Source organism: Emys orbicularis, chromosome 1, assembly GCF_028017835.1.
Source record: "Emys orbicularis isolate rEmyOrb1 chromosome 1, rEmyOrb1.hap1, whole genome shotgun sequence".
NCBI classification, from domain to species: Eukaryota; Metazoa; Chordata; order Testudines; family Emydidae; genus Emys; species Emys orbicularis.
This window is the reverse complement of record NC_088683.1, coordinates 268,344,974-268,371,600: the sequence shown is the minus strand read 5'-3', so window position 1 is coordinate 268,371,600 and position 26,627 is coordinate 268,344,974. Positions and strand designations below refer to the sequence as shown.

Genomic DNA, 26,627 nt, shown 5'->3' with positions numbered 1-26,627 from the left:
ACGTGGGATCTCAACCTGGTTCTCTCAAAGCTCACAGGGCCCCCGTTCGAGCCATTGGCTACCTGTTCACTCCTGTACCTATCTTGGAAGACAGCCTTCCTTGTAGCCATCACTTCAGCAAGGCGTGTTTCTGAAATCAGGGCGCTTACGTCTGAGCCTCCATACACAGTTTTCCATAAGGACAAGGTGCAGCTTCGCCCTCACCCTGCCTTTTTTCCCAAGGTAGTTTCACCTTTTCATGTGAACCAGGATATATTTCTCCCGGTCTTCCATCCTAAGCCGCACGCTACCCGTCAAGACCAGCGTATGCATTCCTTGGACATACGCAGGGCCCTGGCTTTCTATATTGAGCGTACAAAGCCATTTAGGAAGACGACACAACTCTTCGTTGCAGTGGCCAACCGGATGAAAGGCTCACCGGTCTCCTCACAGTGCCTGTCCTCTTGGATCACGTCCTGCATTCGTGCTTGCTACGACCTGGCCGGTGTCCCGACGCCGCGCCTCACCGCCCACTCCACGAGGGCCCAAGCCTCCTCGACCGCCTTCCTGGCTCTGGTCCCGATCCAGGACATTTGTAAAGTGGCGGTTTGGTCATCGGTCCACACCTTCACCGCTCACTATGCGCTGGTACAGCAGTCCAGAGACGATGCTGCATTCGGATCAGTGGTTTTGCACACAGCGATGTCTCACTCCGACCCCACCACCTAGGTAAGGCTTGGGAGTCACCTAATTGGAATCGATATGAGCAAGCACTCGAAGAAGAAAAAACGGTTACTCACCTTTGTAACTGTTGTTCTTCGAGATGTGTTGCTCATATCCATTCCAAACCCGCCCCCCTTCCCCACTGTCGGAGTAACCGGCAAGAAGGAATTGAGGGGGCGCTGGGTCGGCTGGGGTATATATCCAGCGCCATGAAGGCGCCACTCCAGGGGGCTCCACAGCCAACCCACCGGGTGTTGCTAGGGTAGAAAATTCTCCGACGATCATGCACGCGGCGCGCGCACACCTAATTGGAATGGATATGAGCAACACATCTCGAAGAACAACAGTTACAAAGGTGAGTAACCGTTTTTTTCTTGATGCCTTAAATGACTGCTTCTTGGAGCAGCCAGTCCTGGAACCCACAAGAGGAGAGAGAATTCTTGATTTAAGTCCTAAGTGCAGCACAGGATCTGTTCTAAGAGGTGAATATAGCGGGACCACTTGGTAATAATGACCATAATGTAATTAAATTTAACATCTCTGTGGTGGGGAAAACACCACAGCAGCCCAACACTGTAGCATTTAATTTCAAGAAAAGGACTACACAAAAATTAGGAAGTTAGTTAAACAGAAATTAAAAGGTACAGTGCCAAAAGTGAAATCTCTGCAAGCTGCATGGAAACTTTTTAAAGACACCATAATAGAGGCTCAACTTAAATGTATACCCCAAATTAAAAAACACAGTAAGAGAACCAAAGAAGTGTCACCGTGGCTAAACAACAAAGTAAAAGAAGCAGTCAGAGGCAAAAAGGCATCCTTTAAAAAGTGGAAGTTAAATCCTAGTGAGGAAAATAAAAAGGAGCATAAACTCTGGCAAATGAAGTTTAAAAATATAATTAGGAAGGCCAAAAAAGAATTTGAAGAACAGTTAGCCAAAGACTCAAAAAGCAATAGCAAAAATTTTTTTAAGTACATCAGAAGTAGGAAGCCTGCTAAACAACCAGTGGGACCACTGGACCATTGAGATGATAAAGGAGCACTCAAGGATGATAAGGCCATTGTGGAGAAACTACATTAATTCTTTGCATCGGTCTTCACGGCCATAGGTGCCGACTTCCCCTCTTTCACATGGGTGCTTGACCCGCACCTCTGCCCCTGGCCCTGCTCCCACTCCACCCCTTCCATGAGGCCCCACCCCTTCCCTGCCTCTTCTCACACTTTCCCCACCCCAACTCCACCCCCTCCCTGCCAATATTCCAACTCCTGCCCCAAATCCCCGGCCCCGTCTCTTCCCTGCCTCCTCCCCTGAGCACGCCACGTTCCCGCCCCTCACGGAGCATGCTAACGCTGCCAAACAGCTGTTTGGTGGTGGCCGGGCAGGAAATGCTGGGAGATAGGCAGAGGAGCGGGGACGCGGCGTGCTCAGGTGGGGAGGAGGAGGTGGGGTGGGCGGGGGGATGGGAGTTTGGCTGCCAGTGGGTGGAGAGCACCCACTACTTTTTCCCCGTGGGTGCTGCAGCCCCAGAGCACCCACGGAGTCGGCGCCTATGTTCACAGCTGAGGGTGTAAGGGAAATTCCCAAACCTGAGCTATTCTTTTTAGTTGACAAATCTGAGGAACTGTCGCAGATTGAGGTGTCATTAGAGGAGGTTTTGGAACAAACTGGTAAACTAAACAGTAATAAGTCACCAGGACCAGATGATATTCACCCAAGAGTTCTGAAGGCACTCAAATGTGAAATTGCAGAACTACTAATGGTAGTCTGTAACCTATCATTTATATCAGCTTCTGTACCAAATGACTGGAGGATAGCTAATGTCACGCCAATTTTTAAAAGGGGCTCCAGAGGTGATCCTGTCAATTACAGTCCGGTAAGCCTGACTTCAGTACCAGGCAAACTGGTTGAAACTATAGTAAAGAACAAAATTGTCAGACACATATATAAACATAATTTGTTGGGGAAGAGTCAACATGGTTTTTGTAAAGGGAAATCATGCCTCACCAATCTACTAGAATTCTTTGAGGGGGTCGACAAGAATGTGGACAAGAAAAATCCAGTGGATATAGTGTACTTCGATTTTCAGAAAGCCTTTGACAAGGTCCCTCACCAAAGGCTCTTAAGCATAGTAAGCTGTCATGGGATAAGAGGGAAGGTCCTCTCATGGATTGTTAACTGGTTAAAAGATAGGAAACAAAGGCTGGGAATAAATCATCAGTTTTCAGAATGGAGAGCGATAAATAGTTGTGTCCCTGAGGGGTCAGTACTGGGACCAGTCCTATTCAACATATTCATAAATGATCTGGAAAAAGGGGTAAACAGTGAGGTGGCAAAATTTGCTGATGATACAAAACTACTCAAGATAGTTAAGTCCCAAGCAGACTGCGAACAGCTACAAAAGGATCTCACAAAACTGGGTGATGGGGCAACAAAATGGCAGATGAAATTCAGTGTTGATAAATGCAAAGTAATGCACACTGGAAAACATAATCCCAACTATACATATAAAATGGTGGTGTCTAAATTAGCTATTACCACTCAAGAAAGAGATCTTGTAGTCATTGTCTATAGTTCTCTGACAACATCTACTCAGTGTGCAGTGGCAGTCAAAAAAGCGAACAGACTGTTGGGCATCATTAGGAAAGGGATAGATAATAAGACATAAAATACCATATTGCCTCTATATAAATCCATGGTATGCCCACATCTTGAATACTGCATGCAGATGTGGTTGCCCCATCTCAAAAAAGATATATTGGAATTGGAAAAGGTTCGGAAAAGGGCAACAAAAATTATTAGGGGTATGGAATGGCTGCCATATGGGGAGAGATTAATAATACTGGGACTTTTCAGCCTGGAAAGAGACGACTAAGAGGGGATATGGTAGAAATCTATAAAATCATGACTGGTGTGGAGAAAGTAAATAAGGAAGTGTTATTTACTCCTTCTCATAATGCAAGAACTAGGGGTCACCAAATGAAATTAATAGGCAGCAGGTTTAAAACAAACAAAAGGAAGTATTTTTTCACACAATGCACAATCAACCTGTGGAACTCCGTGCCAGAGGATGTTGTGAAGGCCAAGATTGGCCCTTAAATTAGTACTGGAAATAGCCTCTATGTAGAAATCTTTCTGTGTAGACAGATTTACATGCAGAAACAGGTATTAAAATATAATCTTTATGCTTCTGCACAACTTAAAAACTCTTCAGGAGAGAGTATTTTTTTTTCCTGCGAAGCTTGTGAACTCAAGCCAATAACTATGTTCAAGGATCCTACATGCACCTCTGGCGAAACTAGCAGAATTTATAATTTCTCATATGCAATAGCTCTGTATTTTTCCATATTTTTCCTTTATCTTGGTGGAAGGAGAAGATAAATTTAAAATCTTAGGTTATGAATGTAGATGTTCAAAAGCCAGGAAGTGAAAAATGTAAAGTTCTCTAGTAACTTTAACTCAGCTATGATCCACGGGTGTTGTGTTGTGGTGTTTGGTTTTCAACAACTGTTTATTTAGGAAGTTTAAAGAAGTTTGGAAGTTATTACCATGCACTTTTTATTTAGAGTCTAAGGGTGCTGGAGCATGTCAAAGAAAAGTTTCAAGAATTTTTTAATATGGGAAAAACACTGTATTTTTCCCTAGCAGAAATTCAGTGTGAGTCAGACATCTGTCATGGGAAAATTCAATCCAAATGGTTAAAGTCTGGCAAAGATATAAGCAACTGTAAAAATAAAGTTTTAATAATAGGCAGTGCTACCAGTCTTGTGTATGTGTGTCTATATATATGTATATATATAGACAGACAGTCTGATTATGTAGATTCCAAGGCCAGAAGACACCATTATGCTCATCTAGTCTGATCTCCTATATAACACAGGCTATAGAACTTCTACAAAATAATTCCTAGAGCATATCTTTTAGAAAAACATCCAATCTCGATTCTCAAGGGAGAATCCACCATGACCCTTGGTAAGTAGTCTGAATGGTTAATTACCCTCACTGTTGTAAATTTTACAACTTATTTCCAATCTGAATTTGTCTAGCTTCAACTACCAGCCATTGGATCTTGTTACACCTTTCTCTACTAGACTGAAGAGCCCATTATCAACTATTTGTTCCCCAGGTAGCTACTTATAGACTGTAATCAACTCACCCTTAACCTTCTCTTTGTTAAGCTAAATAGACTCAAGGAGCTCACTCACTATAAGATTTATGGATTTCCTAATCCTCCATTCTCGTAGCTTTTCTCTGAACCCTCTCCAATTTATCAACGTCCTTCATAAATTGTGGATACCAGAACTGGCCACAATATTCCAGCAGTGGTCACACCAATGCCAAATACAGACATAAAATAACCTCTCTACTTCTATTTGAGTTTCCCCTTTCTGTGCATCCAAGGATCACATTAGCTCTTTTGGACAAAGCGTTGCACTGGGAGTTCATGTTCAGCTGATTATTCACCCTCCCCTAAAAATCTTTTCCAGAGTCACCACTTCCCAGGGTAGAGTCCACCATCCTGTAAGCATGGCCTGTGTTCTTTGTTCCTAGATGTATACATTCATATTTAGCTGTATTAAAATGCATATTGTTTGCACCCAGCTTACCAAGTGATGCAGATCGCTCTGTATCAGTCACCTGTCCTCTTTATTATTTACCACTCACCCAATTTTTTGATAATCTGTAAATTTTGTCAGTGATTATTTCACTTTTTCTTCCGGGTTATTGATAAAAAGGTTTAAATAGCATAGGGCCAAGAATCAATCCATGCGGGACCCCACTAGAAACACACCCGTTCAATGATGATTCCTCGTTTACATTTTGAGATCTATCAGTTTGCCAATTTTTAATCCATTTAACATGTGACGTGTTAATTTTATATTTGTCTAGTTTTTTTTAAATCAAAATGTACCAAGTCAAATGCCTAACTGAAGTCTCACTGTATTGTGTCAACACTATCAACCAAACTGGTAACCTCATAAAAAAAATCTAATTATATTGACAGGATCTATTTTCCATAAAGCCATGTGGATTGGCATTAATTATATTACCCTCCTTTAATTCTTTATTGAGTCCCATATCAGCCATTCCATTATCTTGCCGGGGAACTATGTCGGACTGACAGGCCTATAATTATCCAGATCATCCCATTTACCCTTTTTAAATACTGCCACAAACTTAGCTTTCTTCCAGTCTTTTGGAGCTGCCCCAGTGGTCCAAGACTTATTGAAAATTAAAATTATGAGAGAAAGAGAATTAGCAGACTGATATAACGTTATTTGGAATGCTAATAGAGGATTGAAATTAGGTCACACTTTCACTGGCTCCTTACAGAACAAATTTTAGAGGCTGTCGAGGAAAAAAATTCTCATAAAATTTTGTCTAGAATGAGTATGTTAGCATAGGACTCAGAAACCGCCTGTAAGCTATACCAGCACTTCTCTTAACCATCATCTGTTTGCCCTCCTTTATTGGCGGCAGTGCAGTGGCACTAAAATTCAGAAGTGTAGCTGCCTGTGACTAGCTTAAACAGCCCCAACTTAGATAGCTGCTTCCCCACCAACCTGTAAGGGACTGGAGAGTAGGTGGTTTGGCCTACCAGTCACAGCTGGGCTGGAGTCTACACATCAGGGACAGTAGTCAGTCAGCAGGTGTCAGAGGACTCGCTAGAGCTGAGCTCAGTAAGAAAGAGTCAGGGCCAAAGTCAGGCTGGGGTTGGAGACTGGAGATTAGAAGTAGTACCAGGCTGGAATCAGGAGGCAAGAATCAGGGTCACAGTCAGGCTGGAGTCAGAAACAGGAGATCAAAGGTAGTACAAGTCTGGATACAGGAGGCAAGAGTAAAGGAGTCAGGCAGGGATTGGAGGTTGGAGATCAGGAGATGAGGTGAGGTCTGGAGTCACGGTAGACCCAAAGTCTCTGTTGTTGCCCAGACAACTTCCTGGGGCACCCTCCAAGGTAAAATAGGGTGGTTAGCCAATCAGAGGGCCACAGGGTACTGTCACTGTGGCTCCCTTGGGCAGGCCTTCCTGTGGTGCCTATTCTTCACAATGCTTCCTTGCTGTGGCTCTGCATGGCCTCCTGGTGGCACTGTGGGAACATCAGCCATCCCATGATCTGCAGACAGGGATTCTAGTCCTTGCATCCTTCCACAGCCATCAGCAGAGGAGCAACTCCCAACTTGGAGTTGCCACTGCGATCTTAGCACACCCCAGTGCATTGGAAAAGTAAAACGGCGAAATACCAAATTTCCAATAAGTTATTGGAGTGTCCTGGGGACAGATTTTTATTTCATAAAGTGGAGGAAGTAAACAAGGGGACAGCCATTTTAGACTTCCTTCTGACGGTCAGAACCAACCAAACAGGAGGGAATTGGTTCTGAATCTGAAGTTGGAAGGCAATTTTGGTGAAAGTGATCAAGAAATGATAAGATTTCATGATGCTAAGGAAAAGAAGGAATGGGAGAAGCAGAATAAGGACAGTGGACTTCAAAAAAGCAAACTTTAACAAACTCAGAGAACTGGTAGGCAAGGTCCCATGGGAAGAAAAGCTAAGGGAAAATGAGTTCATTACAGCTCACAGTTTCTCAAAGAGACAATATTAAAGGTACAACTGCAAACTATCCTGATGTGAAGGAAATATAGGAAGAATAATAAGAGGCCAATGTGGCTCTAGTAGGAGCTCTTTAATGACCTGAAAATCAAAAAGGAATCCTATAAAAAGTGGAAATATGGAAGAATTGCTAAGGAGTTGTACAAAAGAATAGCTTAAGCATATAGGGACAAAATCAGAAAGGCTAAGGCACAAAATGAGTTACACCTATCAAGGGACATAAAAGGCAATTGGAAGAGGTTCTATAAATATATTACAAGCAAGAGAAAGACAAAGGAAACTGTAGGTCCTCTACTTAGTGGGCAAGGAGAAGTAATAACGGTCGACATCAAGAAGGCTGAGGTGGTTAATGCCTATTTTCTTCAGTCTTCACTAAAAAAGTTAATGGTGACCAGTTACTTCATACATTTAATCTTAATAACAAGGGGAAAGGAAAGGAGCGTAAGCCAAAATAGGGAAAGACAGGCTAAAGAATATTTAGATAAGTTACGTGTATTCAAGATGGCATGGCCAGATGAAATTCATCCTAAGGTACTTACAGACTGGAGAAGGGCAAACATAGTAACTATTTTAAAAAAGAAGTCTTTTACTGGTATCTGGGGTGTCTTATTGGGATCCCACACTGGATTCTGGAGAGTACAGGGGTCCTGCACTGGAAGTACCACTTTAGGGCTTAGGGTCCTGCACAGAAAAAATAGAACCATAGAAATGTAGGGCTGGAACGGACCTTGAGAGATCAAGTCCAGCCTCTTGTGCTGAAGCAGAAACAAGTAAACCTAGACCATCCCTGACAGGTATTTGTTTTCACCCTGTTATTAAAAACCTCCAATGATGGGGATTCTACAACCTCCCTTGGAAACCTATTCCAGTGCTTCACTATTTTTGTAGTTAGAAAGTTTTTCCTAATATCTAACCTCAATCTCCCTTGCTGCAGATTAAGTCCATTACTCCTTGGCCTTCCTTCAGTGGACATGGAAAGCAATTGATCACAGTCCTTTTTAAATTAATAAATTAATGGAGATATCCTATCTCCTAGAACTGGAAGGGACCTTGAAAGGTCATAGAGTCCAGCCCCCTGCCTTCACTAGCAGGACCAAGTACTGATTTTGCCCCAGATCCCATTTTGCCCCAGCCCGTAACATATTTGAAGACTGTTATTGGGTCCTCACTCGGTCTGCTTTTCTCAAGACTAAACATGCCCAGTTTTTTTTAACCTTATCTCTTGGGTCACATTTTCTAAACCTTTTAACATTTTTGTTGCTCTCCTCTAGACTCTTCAGTTTGTCCACATCTTTCCTAAAGTGTAGTGTCCACAATTGGACACAGTACTCCGGCTGAAGCCTCATCAATGCTAAGCAGAGCGGGACAATTACCTCCCATATCTTACAAATGACACGCCTGTTAATACAACCCAGAATGATATTAGCCTTTTTCTCATCTGCACCACATAGCTGAGTCATATTCCATTTGTGATCTACTATAACCTCCAAATCCTTTTCAGCACTACTACTACTACCTAGCCAGTTATTCACCATTTTGTGCATTTGATTTTTTTCCTTCCTAAGTGCAGTACTTTGAACTTATCTTTATTGAATTTTATCTTGTTGATTTCAGGCCAATTCTTCAATTTGTCAAGGTCATTTTGAATTCTAATCCTGGCCTCCAAAGTGCTTGCGACACCTCCTAGCTTGATGTCCTATGTAAATTTTATAAGCATACTCTCCAGTCCATTATCCAAGACATAAATGAAAATATTGAACAGTACTACACCCAGGACTGATCTGTATGGGATCCTACAGATCAGTCTGCTACACACTTCCAGTTTGACAGTGAAACATTGATAACTACTCTTTGAGTAGTTGAGTCTTTCAACTAGTTGTGCACCCACCTTATACAAATTTCATCTAGACCACATTTCCTTAGTTTGCTTACGAAAATGTCATGTGGAACTGTGTCAAAAGCCTTACTAAAATCCAAGATATATCATATCTACTGCTTCCTACCTATCCATTAGGTCAGTAGCCCTGTAAAAGAAGGAAATTAGATTGGTTTGGCATGATTTGTTTTTTGACAGATCCTTGCTGGCTATTCCTTATAACCCTGTTATCTTCTAGGTGCTTTTTAGTGAAGACTGAAGAAAATAGGCATTAAACACCTAAGCCTTCTTGATGTCGACAGTTATTACTTCTTGCCCACTAAGTAGAGGACCTACACTTTTCTTTGTCTATCTCTTGCTTGTAATGTATTTATAGAACCTCTTTCTATTGCCTTTTATGTCCCTTGATAGGTGTAACTCATTTTGTGCCTTAGCCTTTCTGATTTTGTCCCTATATTCTTGTGTTATTCTTTTGTATTCCTCCTTAGCAATTCTTCCATGTTTCCATTTTTTGAAGGATTCCTTTTTGATGTTCAGGTCGTTAAAGAGCTCCTACTGGAACCCTATTGACCTCTTACTATTCTTCCTGTCGTTCCTTCTGTCACCGTGCCTCAGTGGGTCACAGCTGAGAATACCAAATTCAGGACACATGCTGAGAATTAGAATAACCATCAGTTTGGGGTGAGTCTGCCCTATCATTAGATTATACCAAGCAAGTAACAAAAGTATACTTTTGTATCACCACACTGGTTAACAAGAAGTCAAAAATGCAGTCTTCTTAGGCATTCCAGCCCTGGTTTCACCGCCCAGACACTGGACTCTATGATGAGTGGTTACAGAAAACCAATTTAATCAAATATAGCTTGTAAAGAATCTCTAACTTCCAAAAGATTGGAAGGTCCTCAGTCCATAGTTCAAAATGCTCTTTTTAGTTATAAATCCACAGTCCAGAGACTCAAGGCAAGAGAGAGGCAAAATGGAGATATCTCAGGGGTCTTTTATATCCTTTATCATGTGCCTGGAAATTTACGGTCTCAAGCAAAGCTCTCAGCCCAGGTGCATGGAAAATTGCTGGCCCAAGATGGAGTCCAGGGTCACATGAGCATATCACATGTCCTTACATGTCTTGATGACTGACAGGGAGTAGCCATTGCCCATATTCTTGCTGAGGCATCCACAGGAAGCGCTATCTGGGTGGAATGAGTTTTTACTATGGGCCATCAATACATAACTGTCTGGCCTTAATGTAAATTTTACCTGGTGGTTGTTACCTGGGAATTAGGGCTGTCAAGCGATTAATCGCACTGTTAAACAATAATAGAATAACATTTAAATATTTTTGGATGTTTTCTACATTTTCAAATATATTGATTTCAGTTACCACAGAATACAATTACAGAATACAAAGTGTACAGTGCTCACTATATTTATTTTTATTACAAATATTTGCACTCTAAAAAACAAAATAAATAGTATTTTTCAATTCACCTAATAAAAGTACTGTAGTGCAATCTCTTTACCATGAAAGTTGAACTTACAAATGTAGAATTATGTACAAAAAATAACTGCATTCAAAAATAAAACAATGTAAAACTTTAGAGCCTACCCATCCACTCAGTCCTACTTCAGCCAATCACTCTGACAAAAAAAATTGGTTACAATTTGCAGGAGATAATGCTGTTCACTTCTTGTTTACAATGTCACCTGAAAGTGAGAAAAGACATTTGCATGGCACTGTTTGTAGCTGGCATCACAAGATATTTACGTGTCAGATGCAATAAAGATTCATATGTCCCTTCAGGCTTCAACCACCATTCCAGAGGACATGCATCCATGCTGATGACGGGTTTCGCTCGATAATGATCCAATGCAGAGTGGACCGCCGCATGTTCATTTTCATCATCTGAGTCAGATACCACCAGCAGAAGGTTAATTTTATTTTTTGGTGGTTCAGGTTCTGTAGTTTTCACATCTGAGTGTTGCTCTTTTAAGTCTTCGGAAAGCATGCTCCACACCTCGTCCCTCTCAGATTTTGGACAACACTTCAGATTCTTAAACTTTGAGTTGAGTGCTATAACTATTTTTAGAAATCTCACATTGGTACCTTCTTTGCGTTTTGTCAAATCTGCTCTGAAAGTGTTCTCAAAATGAAAATGTGCTGGGTCATCATCTGAGACTGCTATAACATGAAATATAAGGCAGAATGCGGGTAAAACAGAGCAGGAGACATACAATTCTCCCCCAAGGAGTCCAGTCACAAATTTAATTAACACACTTTTTTTTTAATGAGCATCATCAGCATGAAGGCATATCCTCTGGAATGGTGGCTGAAGCATGAAGGGGCATACAAAATGTAGCATATTTGACACATAAATACCTTGCAATTGGTATTCTATTGTTTAACGGTGCGACTAATCGCGATTAATTTTTTTTAGTTAATCATGTGAGTTAACTGCAATTAATCGACAGCCCTACCACAAATACAACATGTGTATGATGTCAATACATAGCCAATATTCATAATTTCAGATACAAAAATGATACATGTATGTAAATAAGATAATCATAATTCAATCATAACTTTTCCATTGACATCTTGCATGACATATTTTGTACAAGATTTGTTGCAATAGTGGCAATATCAATCATACAGCTTCGCACCTTCACATCAGGATAGTTTGTTGTTGTGCCTTTAATATTGTCTCTTTGAGAAACTGTCAGGTCTTCCGAACTAATTTTTCCCTTAGATTTTCTCCCATGGGATCTTGCCTACAAGTTCTCTGAGTTTGTTATAGTCTGCCTTTTTTTTTTTTGGAAGTCCATTATTCTTATTGTTTCTCTTACTCCTTCCTTTTCTTAGAATCATGAAGTCTATCATGTCATAATCACTTTCATCCAAATTTCTTTCCACCTTCAGATTCACAACCAATTCCTTCCTGTTGGTCAGAATCAAGTCTAATGGCTGTCCCCCTGGTTACTTCCTCCACTTTCTGAAACAAAAAATACACTCTAAGAAGTTGTTGGAAATTTAGTGTTTTGCCATATTAATTTTCCAACAGATATCTGGGATCTAGGTAGTTCAAGTCCCTCATTACTCCTACTTCTTGTGTTTTGGATTTTTTCTGTTGCTTGTTCTCGAAATGCCTCATCCACCTCCTCTTGATTTGGTGGTCTACAGTAGACCCCTACCATGACATCGCGCTAGTTTTTTTTCCCTTTTATCATCAACCAGAGAGTTTCAACTGGTCAACTCTCACCTCCTTCTGGAACCTCAGAACAAGTGCATTTATTCCTGATGTATAATACAACACCATTTCTCTTTTTTCCCCTGCCTATCCTTCCTGAACAAACTGTCCCCCTCTATACCAATAGTCTAGTCATGAGCTTTTGAATGAATCAAGTCTCTTTGATGCAAATTGTCATAATTTTGCTTATGTACTAAGACTTTCAGTTTTTCCTGTTCATTCCCCATATTCCTTGCATCTGTGTATAGACAGCTAAGATGTTGAGCAGATTCTCCTACTACTCCTCTTGTTTCTCCTATGTTCCTATTGTAATTTGTCACCTGGCCCTGTGTTAATGTTGTCTGTTTTTATACCTCCTCGTGGGCTTTGAATCTAGGTTAAAGCTCTCCTCACTAGGTTGGTGAGTTGATGTTCTTCCCCTTTTTGGTCAGGTGGACCCCATCTATTCCCAGCAGTCTTCATTCCCATTCTCATGGTCAAGAAAACCGAAGCCCTGCTATTGACACCATTTGGGCAGTCATGCATTTATCTTGTGGGTGTCTCTGCCTGGGCCTTAACCTCAACCAGAAAGGTGGATGAGAACACCACCTGCACACCTGATTTCTTTACTATCACTCCCAGAGCCCTGTAGTCACTGTTAATCTGCTCATGGTCATACCTGCCAATATCATTAGTGCCATGTGGAGGAGCAGCATGCGGGAGTGATCAGAGGGATGGATGAGCTTTGGCAAACTTTCTGTAACTTCTCAGATGCAGGCATCTTGGGACATCGGGTCAGGTCATCAGATGGATGGGAAGTCACCGACCACTATCATCCTATGTCTTCTCCTCTTTGGTGTGGTGGCTAAGAGTCTCCCAGCCTTGGAGGCAGGTGGCTCCTCCTCCTTCCCAACCTTTAGGGGTCTGCTCCTCAACTCCTGTTGCCTGTACAGCATGCTGGTTCCTCAACTTGATGTACGAGGGACCTGGGCGGGGGATGGAGCACTGTTCACTGGCCAAGGTGGTCAGCAACCAGTCTCCTCCCCACAGAGCAGCCAGTTCTCCTTCCTCCTCTGGTGCCGCTGTAGCCATCTGTAATTGGCTAGCATTCTTTGTCTCCATGTGCATCCTGTAGATTAAACCGTCACTTCCTGATGCTATGTAGATAAACCACCTCCTTCGGAGCTCTCTTTTATGTGATTTCTGAGGGACTTCACCAACAAACACCTCTCACACCGGGTGGTTCCCCTTGCCTAAATTTCTTCATCAGGCACATGCAGGCTGCATTCACAGCAAGTCAAGACCAGGACACGGGTAGAAGCCTCCAGGGTTAGGATGCCTGTGTGGCCTGGGCCCCCACAGGTGCAGGTAGAGGAAGAGCCAGCAATGGTGTTGGCAATGTGCTATTTTCCTCCCATTGCAGGTTTTTTCCTCGTTGAGTACCTGCCAGTTAAGGAGAGGATGGGGGAACCCTATCTCTGTGCCTTCTTCTGCTGGTGAACTCAGCTGGCTAACCCCATTAGTCTCTCAGCTGCCTCTGTCTCACCAGCCATATGTCTCAATTAAATTTGGGAGATAGGATCAATTTATCTGTAGCAACAATCTACAAACAGAACTGACTTAGGTCAGGCCTCTTGCATTTGGGTGTGACCCTGTTGTAATAAGTGGGATTGCATAATGGGTTTGCCTACAGGCAGTGGTGGTGGAGCTGGTCTCAGTGGCCCAGGCAGTCCCTTGTAGTCCTATGTCTTTATGTCCCTAAATCTCATATTCCAGCACTTTAGGCAGTCTCCTGCAGGGGCCAGGAAGGAAACATTTTCCTCCTGATGTATTTGGGAGGGGGGTTGTATCTCCTTCCTCTGAAGCATCAAAGATGGCCACAGCTTGAGATGGGATATCAGGCAGAGTTGACTGGTGCTCTGAGACGGTACAAAGAATTCACTTTTTTTTCTCATGCTTGGCTGGCTGGTTCTTGCTCTTGTTCGGGTCTAGCTGATTGCCATTTTTGGGGTCTGGAAGGAATTTTACCCCAGGTCAGTTTGACAGTGACACTGGTGCGTTTTCACCTTCCTACGCAGCATGAGGCATGGCTCATTTGCTAGGATCATCTGAGCATCTCACTAAATCAGTTCCCTGCCACTGCTTCAGGAACTGGAGCACCTTAGTCCCTCCTATTCACTGTCTGTGGCACACAATAGTTTCTCTCCTGTGGGCTACAATACTTTAGTCTAAGCCAGATCGTGGGGCTCAATACAGGTAATTGGTGTGGTTTAGTGGCCTGTGTTGTTCAGGAGCTCAGACTAGATGATCAGGTGGTCTCTTCTGGCCTTATACTCTATGACTGTATTGAGTTTACTTCGGAGAACCACGCCCCATAATGACCTCTGCTGTTGGTTGTTCTAGCTACAAGGCCTCTTCATTGTGCACAGAGTTGTTCTAATGCTACTTTCAAACAGAGATGGCCTCTAATCTTTGTCAGGATGGAAATATTGCAAATATCAAGCTAAACAAATAGTGAGATTTAATTATAATATCAAATAGACTAAGATAGAGTCCAGTTTCCTGGCTAGCAGGGGAGAATTAAGAATGCAGGCGTCATTTAAAGAAATTGAAATCCATTCAGTTCACTGACTGTATAGTCAAGAGAGAGGGTATTAAAAAGGCAGTAGCCTAAACTTAACTGGTTGAGTCAGGCCTCAGTTACATAAAACAGGTTTAGAGGCTGGGCCGTATGTGAGGGGGAACAAAATTGTGAGAGAGGATGCTTGGAGCCTTCCCTTCACTTGTGTCTCTGTGGAGTTGATAGACACGATCTGGTCCTTGCATTCTGTGGACTGCACGGGCTTCACAAGCCATACTAGTCTATGTAACATGTAGCGGTGGCTCCAGGCTCCGCGGGGGGCGCCCTGCCAGTCCCTGCGAGGGCGGCAGTCAGGCAGTCTTTGGCGGCTTGCCTGCGGGAGGTCCGCCTGTCCCGCGGATTCGGCGGTAGGTACGCCCAAGCCGCGGGACTGGCAGACCTCCCGCAGGCATGCTGCCGAAGCCGTGGGACTGAGGACCTCCCGCAGGTGCGCCGCCGAAGGCAGCCTGCCTGCTGTGCTTGGGGCGGCAAAAAAGCTAGAGCCGCCCCTGGTAACATGGGCCATTTCTCCTCCATATCCTGTCCGCCCGCCTCTCCTCCACCTCCTCACTGGCCAGTGAAGCCAATCCTGTGCAAGGCAGTGTATATTCCATGTGTGGAAAGAGTGGCACAGCCTAGAACTCTAGAAACCATTGTGCCTGAGCTGAGCGCAATGCATCCGGATGCTCCCAATAGGGAAGTATGCCTCTGCACCACCTGTAACATGGGTGTCTGCTTTTTAAGACACAATATAACCACCTGTCATAATGGCACAGACAGAAGAGAACAGATTCTCAGAGGGTGCCCTTAGGAATACCAACATGTGATGAGGAAATATGAAATTGGAAGAGGTCAAATAGAGGAAAATAAAATAATTTCCTGGGTGTATAATTTGGGGTGGGTGGGGTGTAGGAAGAGGCCTCAAAAGTGTGCATGTTTCTCCTATTTAATCTTTGAAAATGGGCTGCCAGTATTTCCATTTTAAAGTTATAAATATTCTAATTGAGAGAGAGAGAGTTATGGGTTTTCAAAAAATTGAGTAAAAGACTGTCCTTGGGCATATTAATAATGAGTTCCAAGACTGTTTTACTTGTTTGGAAAAAAGTGAGGAAAATCAAAACACTCATTAGGTCAGATCTTCAGCTAGTGTAAATTCACTGAAGCCAATAACGCTAATCTGTTTGACATCAGCTGAGGATCTGCCCCAATGTTTTTTCTGCCTATCTTGCAGAAAGCAGTTTGCGATAACCTTTACTAGAGTAAAAATGACTTCTGTGTACCCTTCTGAGTACGTGAGGACTTCTCAGCGAACTGGGGAATCCGAAGTAATAACATGACTTAAACCATGTGATGAATTCCAAGAAATCAGGGCTAGAGCTCTAATGCACAGCAAAAATTTGCACTAAAATTGATGAAGCACAGAAACCCTTAAATGTTAACAGAAGCTCCACAGATTGTAAAAGGCACAAATTTGTGAAATATCCATTGTAAAACTGAAAATAGTCCAGAGTTCTAATATTAATTCTTTATTGTTGATCCATATGCATTTCCTATTCATTAATCAAAACTGACAGTTATTTGTGTGGTTTTTAAAAAATTCTTTAAAGCAGAATAAATGGTGAATGAAAAGCATAAATGATGTCATTTTAGCTGGCCACTAGATGGCAATCATACCTTACTATTAAAACAGGGTCTAATATGTAGATGTAATACTGTTGGAAATTTTCACATGGTTCTAGCGAAAGCTTTGATGCTTTTGATCACTAATGATAACTCTGCACTGATTTTTGTATTTAGTGGCCTTGTGGAAACTAAATGCAAAAATAACAAAATCCTCTTATTTGGTTGATATAGCATACTTTACCGTTAGCTAAAATAAATATTTACTTGGCAATTTATGCATTTGTAAAGTAATTGACAGGGGCAAGTGGGCACTTTTCTTCTATTCTGACATTAGCACGTTGACAATAAAGGAAAAGGGGTGCGTCTGAAAGACAAAAAGCTGCCCCCTCCACCTACCCGCACCTTTAAATGTATTTGTGTGCTAAATAACACTACTTTACCAAAGTGTATGTAATACTTGGCTCTTTTTTCACAATCAGCAGAGCCGGTCAAGAGCCCCAACTGTACTTCCCAGCTGTCTTTTAGCTGAGCATATTACTCCATCCCTAATATCCAGACATAATCCTACAATGTACATTTTGTAAGTAACTACAATTACAAAGCAAAAAAGCATCTCTTTAAATAAATATATAGATACTGGTTGGTTTATATTCGTTTTACAATTAAAACAGCCCTATTTTTTTTGTGTGTGCAAGAAATCAATATTATTGTACAAAATAACTGGCATAGATGCTGTATTTTTTTAAATTCTTTGTTAAATGTAAATACATTGTCCATAATTAGATCATGTAAATAGTAGCAGTTAACATTCATATTTTTATCAAGTTATTGCATTTTTTATCACTAGCAATGCAAAAATGGATACTTAGAATATCTGAGAAAATACACTGTTTGAGGGACCAAGAGAGAGCATATCAAAATACAGTCTGGAAACAATGGGCCAAATTCTCTGTTGGAATAAAGTGATGCAACTCTATTTACATCAAAGAAGCGTTGCCAGTTTAAACCAGTAGAAAATTTAGCCCAATAATTTGATATGGGATCATAGCTGACATATCTTTCTTTCACAAGATCCGCATAATATGAAAAGGAAATGTATATTTTTATGTAATTTAGTGTTATGTTGTACCAAGAATAAGTGAGAGAGTCTGTTTCAACCATGCTCCATGAAGATTAATCTGATTATTGTCTGATGCAGTTCTACTTTTGCTTCTTGGTGAGATGTTCAGAGCATACATGCAAAAGTGATTCATCTCTGCACTTCTTAGCTGAGATAACAACATTGCAGACCCGACTGTTAAGGTTAACCTGTGCACTGCATAAGGACAGCAGATGGAAATTCTGGTTTGCAGCCACTGCAAAAAAATAAAAACATGCTCCAAAGGGAAAAGGATCTTGTATTTCTGTGTTTGAACCTTTGATCTTCATTCACATCTGAAGGGAAGAGTAGACCTTTTGCTGAAGACACATGGCTTTGCATCTGTGAAAACACAGCTGTATATAGCAAAACAAAACTGGTGAAAAATACAATGGTTTTGCTGTGTCAGTTTGGCTGCTAATGTTCAAATTCTTTACAAATATGGTCTTTTGATGGATCTTTCAGAAACTCTCTCTGACTTTATACCATAGTTTACTGAAGTTTTATTCTGCAGAGTTTGAAGTTCATAGGAATGATTGAGATATCTGCTATATAGCCTTTGTTAAAAGTGAGTTTTATAAAATAGTTTGGCACTTGGTCAACAATACTATTTTCCTAACCATGTCCTAAATAAGTTAAATGAAGAGTATGAAAACCTATGGAGGAAACTCAAATTGACAAAGTAGTCCTAAAATAGCCAGCCTCAACTCAAGAAGAAATACCTTAAGCAGCATAATTATTATTGTAGTTGTGAATGTATTACTTCAGGAAATACAATACTAAATATAATTATCTCAAAGCACTTTCCATACGTAGAAGTATATTTTTCAGTGTCTTTATTCAAATCTCATTAAAATATGAGCCCTGCAGCAGAACTGCTGGTAAGCATGTTTCTGTTGCCCCTGTCTTCTCTAGCACATGCAGTGAAATGGGACCACATTAGCCTCACCTTCAAACAAATTCTACTGGCTGCATATTCATTTCATAATCCAGTTCAAAATTGTCCCTCTCTTGTGAGTTTATCATGAGTCTCCCAATTTCCCCCCCCCCCCTTAAAATCCGAGTAAGTAGAATCAGGTTATTACATGAGAATCTCAACTTCAATTTTAAAAAAGAAACCGCCCTCATGACTGAAGAGAAAAGCTTGAAAATATTAATTCCAAACACTCAAAGATCAGAAGACAAATAAAAAGAACCCCAGCATTGTTATTTTTAAAATCTCATGATTTTAACCCAATTTCATAATTTGGGGGGGCCTAACTCATGATGTTTGATCTCTTGAGGTTGAGAACATTGTTCCTTTTTCTTAAAACTCTCCGTGGGGTTACAATAACCTAATTCAGGAATCATAGGCCAGTTTCTTATAGGTATTTAGGTGCCTATAGGTACAGATAGACACTTCGTGAGACTGTCAAAGGCACCTAAGTAGGTTAGGATTAATTTCAATAGGACTTAAGTGAGGAACCTGCTTAGCGTCTGAAAATCTCACTAGGTGCCTATCTGCATCTTTAGACATCTAAAAACCTTTGAAAATCTGGCTTCCTGTCTCTAGTCTCCTCCATACTCTCAGTTCATCTAATATTTGTCTCTTTTTTGTCTCTCCATACAGTCTGGCTATTATTGGTGCAGGAACTTTTTCCTTTGCAGCTCTTACTATCAGGAACATCCTTCTAGTGTCTCTCGGCCAAACTGACTCATCTGTTTTCAAATCTCACCTGAACAGCTATGTCCAGGGCGGGTCCAGGCACCAGCTTACCAAGCAGGTGCTTGGGGTGGCCACTTCGGAGAGGGGCGGCACATCCAGCTGTTCGGCGGCAGATGGTCCCTCACTCCTGCTGGGAGCGAAGGACCTCCCGCCGAATTGCCGCCGCAGATCGCGAGCGCGGCTTTTTTTTTGTTTTGTTTGGCTGCTTGGGGCGGCCAAAACCCTGGAGCCGGCCCTGGCTATGTCCCCTTGCCCACATCTGTTGTTTTCTCTCTCCTGATGCTATTTAATTCTTTAATTGTATTGTAAGGCATTTTGGAATACAGTTTGTCTAAAATACACAATATAAAATAAGCACGCTTGTGACCATGAGTTGCATTATTGTCATCTATCTCTAGGATGAGTATAAGGGATGAGGAATTCATTCATTCCTTTATTGGTTCCTCTCTGTGCCTTGTGTTTTGTACCGGAAGGGTATACTGTTTGTTGTCTCCACAAACAATGAAAGAAAGGTGTGCAAAAAGAATGTATGGCTGTTTTTGTGTTTAAAGCACCTGGCCTGGAGTCAGGAGATTAATATTTTATTCCTCACTCTGCCATAGACTTTCTGTGTGATCTTGGGTGAGTCACCAACTTCTTTGTGCGTCAGTTCTGCATCTGTAAAATGGGGCTATTTCCCTACTTTGCAGGGGTGTTCAGGATAAATTAATTAATGTTTGCATAGTGCTTTGAAATTTTCAGATGAAAGATGATCGATTACTGCAAAATGTTATCCTGTGACTGAATAGATGCACCCCAGAATTCTATAACGCATACAAGCCACAGGGTAGGGAATGCTAATTGAGAAAGCAAGAAGGCTGCCCACTGTAATTTTTTTGTCATAGATATTTTCCTTTTCTTCAGAGGGAACAAATTGGAAAGGGAGCTGCTGGTGTGCACACGCCTCCCTCACCATGCATTGCCTCCTAGTTTTCCTCAATAATAACAACAGCTTCATTAGCAAGCTGACAAAAAGAATGATAGGATTTTAAAATAATAATAATACTGACAACAGTGAGACAACAACTCTGTCTCTGCACCAAGCAGAAAGTTTCCTCTTTGAAGTGATTGCTTCCCTCCTCATTCCAGGAGGGAAGGGGAAAAAAAACAATTGTAAAGATCTAAAGCAACTGAGGAATGCTAATCTGATGTCTTTCCTCTCTCTTGCTTTCCCCTCCCCCTAGGAACAGTGAGTTCGCCCTGCTGTATAGAGGAGCTTACTGTAACATGGTAATCTTGCTTTGTGGCCAGTGGGTGGTGATATAGATAGAAAGACAGGTAAAGGAGGAAGAAATAAAGGGTGCTGGGGTGAATATTAGGATGGGGACAAAATCCTCTGTAAAGGCACAGCTGATGATTTTTAAAGAAACAAAAAACACAGCTGCATTTTGTTCCTGGAACAGTGGGTGTCACCACAGCCTCTGTTTTAATGCCTTGAATCTATAATATTAGAGTCGTAAGTCTATTAATTTTTCAGGTAAAATGAATCAAGATTTCTTTTTGATGTGGCAGTTGCCTAATTTTATATTCAGGGTGAAAAATTCTATCCTGCCCTCTGCCCCCCTTCCATAGTTTAAAAAGAAATATTTCTGATATAGATACCTTAACAACTTGTATATGGTGAGTCCCTTTAAAAACTTGACTCAGTTCAACTTTTTAAACACTGTGATAATCCCGTTTTAGTTATATGAAAAACCACAAATGGTAAAAGCAAAATATACCATCTTTTTAAATGCAGCCACTCTGGAAGTGTGTGTGTATTATCTCTATTAGAGGTAACAAATATTTCCATTTAGCTATATATTTCTTCTTAATGACATCATTTCATAACATTAACTGGCTTTGACCATCAATTGAGGAGGCTATAAATGGCTGTTCAGTCTTTTTTTCTATATATACCTTTGCCTATATCATTTTCCTTTAAGGTATACTGAACATATTGATTTAAACAATCTCCTGCTAGTTCAGGAATATTTAACTGCTAGAATCAAGATATTTCCTCTTCTGTTTTTAAAAAAATATATTTTTTCTTAACATCTTCCAAAGTTATGGGATGGTCATGTTCCCATAGTGCCACTTTGCAGTGTATTCACAGCAATTTGCAACTTTTGAAAGCAATTCAGAGTTTCTTCTGAACTTACTGAAATGCATAGATATGTTAAGTAGGAAAAAAGTGTCTTCTGTTTCACTGCATATGCTAAAAGCACAGCTTGACTTTTCCCCCAGCATTTGTTAGTCACATCCTGTTGTCCATTGTTTTGTTGTTTGTTGGTGGTAGTGAATGCAATGTATTTAATGTTAAAGTGCCAGTGTTTCTATTTTTTATGATATGACAGAAATCACACCAGGCTTCTTAAAAATTACAGTATAAAATTGATTTTCATAATGAATATGAATTGCAAAAGTGAGTGAATAGAAGAAATCTGTAGGATTATACCAACTAAGTAATTTTTGGTAAATTTTTGAAAATGCTTCTGCGCGCTTTGCAATTGAATGCATAGAACTTTACTGTATTTCACGTAATAGTTTACATGTACAGTACTTTTTTTCCTTTTTGTAAGCATTAAAAAGGTGACCACTGGCCACTATAGATGAATTATTTATTTTAAAAACATGATCTGAAGACCACAGGAAAGCTGTTTATAGCAGACCTATTTCCAGCACTGGAAAAGAGGAGGTGGTTACATTATTTTCAGATTATGAGCTTCTTAGGGAAACAGAAACAAATAGACTTCTTTACAAAAAGGTGAACTGAAATATATTGAGAAACTGTACTGGCTATCGTAGCATTAGTGTTCCAAAATGATTTTATTAAAAAGGATTCAGAGAACAAATTTATGATATTGTTATGGCAACTGAAATACTTAGTTGAAATGTGCATATCTAGAAGTAAGATTGTAAAAAGCCAGTAAAACAAGAACCACATTGTATTTGGGAATACAGATTGAACAGTGGTATATAAATATGATTCCTCTTACATCTACCATTCAAGATTACTGCAGCAATCGCTATTTTTGCATGTCTTATCATGGTGATGGCTCTAATGAAACTGGCTATAAGGAATTACAATGTTAACTACCATTAAATATGGTTTAGGGTTTGTTATATTTTTTGCCATTTGATCTGTTGGAGGGTGACGCTTCACTAGATATTGTATTTGCTCTTTTATAACACACAGCATAATGTTATATTCCTATATTCTCACATGTTAATGGTCCCTTTTGTCTGTTATATATCTCCCCCTTGCCTCCATCAGGAATATCAAAACTGCTAGGAGTGAAAATAGCAGAACACTCCCCTTAAACCTTTAAACTATTAAATTTTCACCCCCTTTTGTGAATATGATTGCATTTTATTTTTGTTTATGAAGCCACAAAATTCACGCTGCATTTTCAGTCTCAAGCCTTTTTAAAACACTGGCAGAAATATTTGTGACCAAAATTTGTTGAACTCTACTGTAACATGCTTAATAAACAAAAAGTCTTATACAACATCTGAAATGCATGAATTTGCCAAGTGTCAAATTTCAGTGCATTTGTAGGTTGTTGGTTTTGTTATTTTGGAAAAGTTCTTTGTTTTGCAACTTTTTTTAAAAATTTACATTTAAAAAAAAGGAGATAGGGTGTTACATTAAACAGTTTTACAGAGGTTAGTAATCCTCAGCTATGAAAAAAGACAAATGAAACTGAACTACTTGAAATCTCAAAAGTTTGCTATCACTTATTCATAAATTGTGCAGTCCTTACTCAGTGGGAGTTATTTCTGAGTAAGTACAGACCCTGTATTTGCAAAAATTAAAATGGTTTTTTTCTTATTTAAAATGTTTTCTGTACTTGTGCATTGATTGTGCTTTAAATTTTCCCTGCAATTGCTCTGTTATTAAAATATTCTTGACATGAAAAACTGGGGGAGGAAGGGAAATCAAAGTTTTAAAGTAATATTAGTTTTTGTTGTTTGTTTAAAAAACACCTCCCACCCGAAAATCTGGCCTTAATCACAATTACAAATTTAAAAAATTCTGAAAAATTAAATCTTATTTCCCTAATATTTTGAGCCTAAATTTTAGTATTCTAATACATAAAATTACTTGACATTATTTAATTGGACATGAGGGTGTGATAAAAGAATTTCTGTTATGTGATGGATTAATTGTTTTCCTAATACTTTAAAGGCTGAGATCCAAACATTTTTCCATTCTATTGCAAAATTAACTGCAATAAATCTGTCAGACCCAATTATTCATTTAAAACATTCCACACTGATTAAATCTGCACATTTGTTTGTGTATGTGCATTGGGGGGGGGGGGGCAGAAGGGAGAGAGAGAGGTGTGTGTGTGTGTAAGGGGAATTCCAGTTTTATTTTGTTTGCTTTTAAAAAATTATAGTAGTTTCAAACACAAGTAGCCAAATTTGGTCTGGAAAATATGTTTAGCTAAATATCTAATATGATAAATGAGTGATGTTTAGACTCATGCATCTAAATCTCATGGATACTTTTTCATGTTTTAAGATTTAAGGAAAGGAAAGTATAATATTTTGATGCGAGATGCTACCTGAATAGATCATATTTTACTTCTGGTGGGTCTTTCAGTAGTTTGTTGATGTTTTTAAGGTCTCTAAACAAAGTCAGATGTGTTAACAGTCTTATTAACAATGTTAAAATGGAATTAACAGCTTGTGGATACTTCTAGAGCACAATAGCATGTCAGGCTACTCTGTCCCCTTATAAATTGTACCCTGCTGGCTTTCCTTTGTTTCATGTCCAATCAGCAAACTAAAGTTTTGTTGAGACAGAAGGCAGTTCAAGTGTTTCTGCTCCATCTGAGGGGAGGAGCTAACGTGGAATTTATCATCAGACCAATCCAGGCACAGCTAGATAGAAGAATGATCCTCAAATTTGGAAGAAGGGCTTTCTTGACCTGCTTGGCTCTCTGACCTCTGGCTTGCCATTTTGTCAGTTTAAAAGGCTTTTCCTATGTTGTAGCTTACTTTTATGGTCCTTTCAGTGCAACAACAAAAGCTTTTGTTTATTTAAGATGTACTTTAGTTTAGATTTCTATTTATCTTTGTGACTGTTGTAATTCTGCTGTTTTGTAAAGATTTATCACTGAAATAGTATTGAATCTGACTTTATGTCGATAACTTTGATTAGAATCTGACGATTCATTTTAGACCACTTAGAAATATTTCTGAATTTAATTGCTTTTGATTTTTAAAAATAAGAAAATAGTCAGCTACTGCTAGACTTGAGTTTACCATATTTAGACTTGGTGCTAGGGAAAAGACTTCTATTTTAATTTTGATTCTCTTGGATTTACTTTATGCAATCCCCGCGGAACCCCTCAGAAATGCCATCTATCAAAGAATGGCTGTTTATGTCTAAAACTAACTGTTCAATTAAATCTTAATTTGGTATGACTAGAATAACCCTGGATTAATTCTTGTAGAAAATTTATTTGGAGTGGTGTCACAAGTGAGGAAACTATTAAACATCTTGTATTAGCTATGATAATTATACTTTGCACTTCTATACCAGCTTCCATTCAATGATCTTAAAGCCCTAACTGAGCCAAATAACACTCTGTGAGATAGATAAGTATTATTATGCCCATTCTGTAGATAAGAAAACTGTCAGGCACAGAGATGTTGTAACTTGCCCACGGTCATACTGCAAGTCAGTGGCAGAGCTAGAATACACCACCAGAGTCCTAACACCCAGTCTTAATCTCTAACCACGTAATCATATTTATTAGTGTAATAAATTATTTAACTGTATAGCAAATGTTGAAAATATTTATAAATGTGTTCAGTAACTGCATCACATTAAGGAATTTTCTTGCTTTTTCTAGATAAAGTGCTGTGAATATTTTACAAAATAAAACATTCTTTCAAGAATGTTTAAAATTCTTGCCTGGCAAATGATACTGTTAACATGTGTATGTGTTTAAATTAAAGAAATATGACAGTTCAACTGGACATGCTGTTGGTACATTATATAGAAGTAGCATTAATGCATAAAAACTTTCCCCAGTATAAGCATATATAAAAATAAAGCCATTATTGCTGTCAAATTCTAGAGGTAAGATTCACATTAAGGCTAGCCATTATTAAATAATCATATTAATCTATACAAAAGAGGTATGCGGTATTAACTAATTATTAGGAAAAAGAAAAATATTATCTTTAAGTAAGATTAAACAACTCTCTTCTACCTTGAGAGCTGCAAATATGTGCATTCATTGATTCTTCAGTGTCTGTAACTTTTGCATGTAGCGCTACAGTGTCTCATTTATTTATAAATAGCTTTGTGTTATGTACACATAGTTGTAATAATGTTTTTCAGTCATTGTCTTTGAAAGCTGGCTGTCCTGTAGGGTTATTTTTCTGAGGCTCAGTGGCTATTGCACCACAGCAATAATGGCATGTAATGGCTTCCCACCTGCAGAATTCTCTGTGGACTACAAACTTGCTAACAAACCTTAGCTTTTCATCATCCTGTGGCAGACAGATTACCCATCTACAGAGTTTATTGTCATCATTTCAGCATGTCGGATGGATGGATAGTTATGTGAAATTAGAGACATGCCAGATACTGTATGTCATGATACACAAAAAAACTGTTAGAAATGGATGATGTGAGAGGGATTGCATTTGTCAGGACACTAAAAAGATTAAGAAATAGCATACTGCCCCCACCTCCATTGAGAAATACACTAGCATTTCATGTGGAGAACAGTAGGCTCTGACTGTGATTTCTATTTTGGCTGGTGATGATCATTATAACTTACAATATTCCAGAACATCAGGATAAATTCAGGCCTTATTTGTTTTTGTTTTTGACACAGATACATGTACATTAATACTCTAAAAGCAGCAGTATCTGAGAGTGAATTCGGATAGTCTGTATGCTGACCAGCTTCTCTACCCAGAACAACTGCTTTGTCTGTGAAGGATCAGCATAGCGTGAACTCTGTGGGTTTTGAAGTAACTTAAAACAGTTGTGCCATGCTGAACTACCCCTTTCCTTTTGTTCACATACACAAATGAAGCTCCCTGAATCTGGACCATCATGTTCCCATGTGTCTCCTCTAACC

General features: G+C 39.9%; 1 protein-coding gene across 1 annotated transcript in view; it reads left to right on the top strand.

Annotated features, from left to right (window-relative positions):
• The window catches only part of CLYBL (citramalyl-CoA lyase), a 247,727-nt gene that overhangs the window by 34,041 nt on the left and 187,059 nt on the right, over positions 1 to 26,627 (top strand). The gene's annotated exons all lie outside the window — the stretch shown is intronic.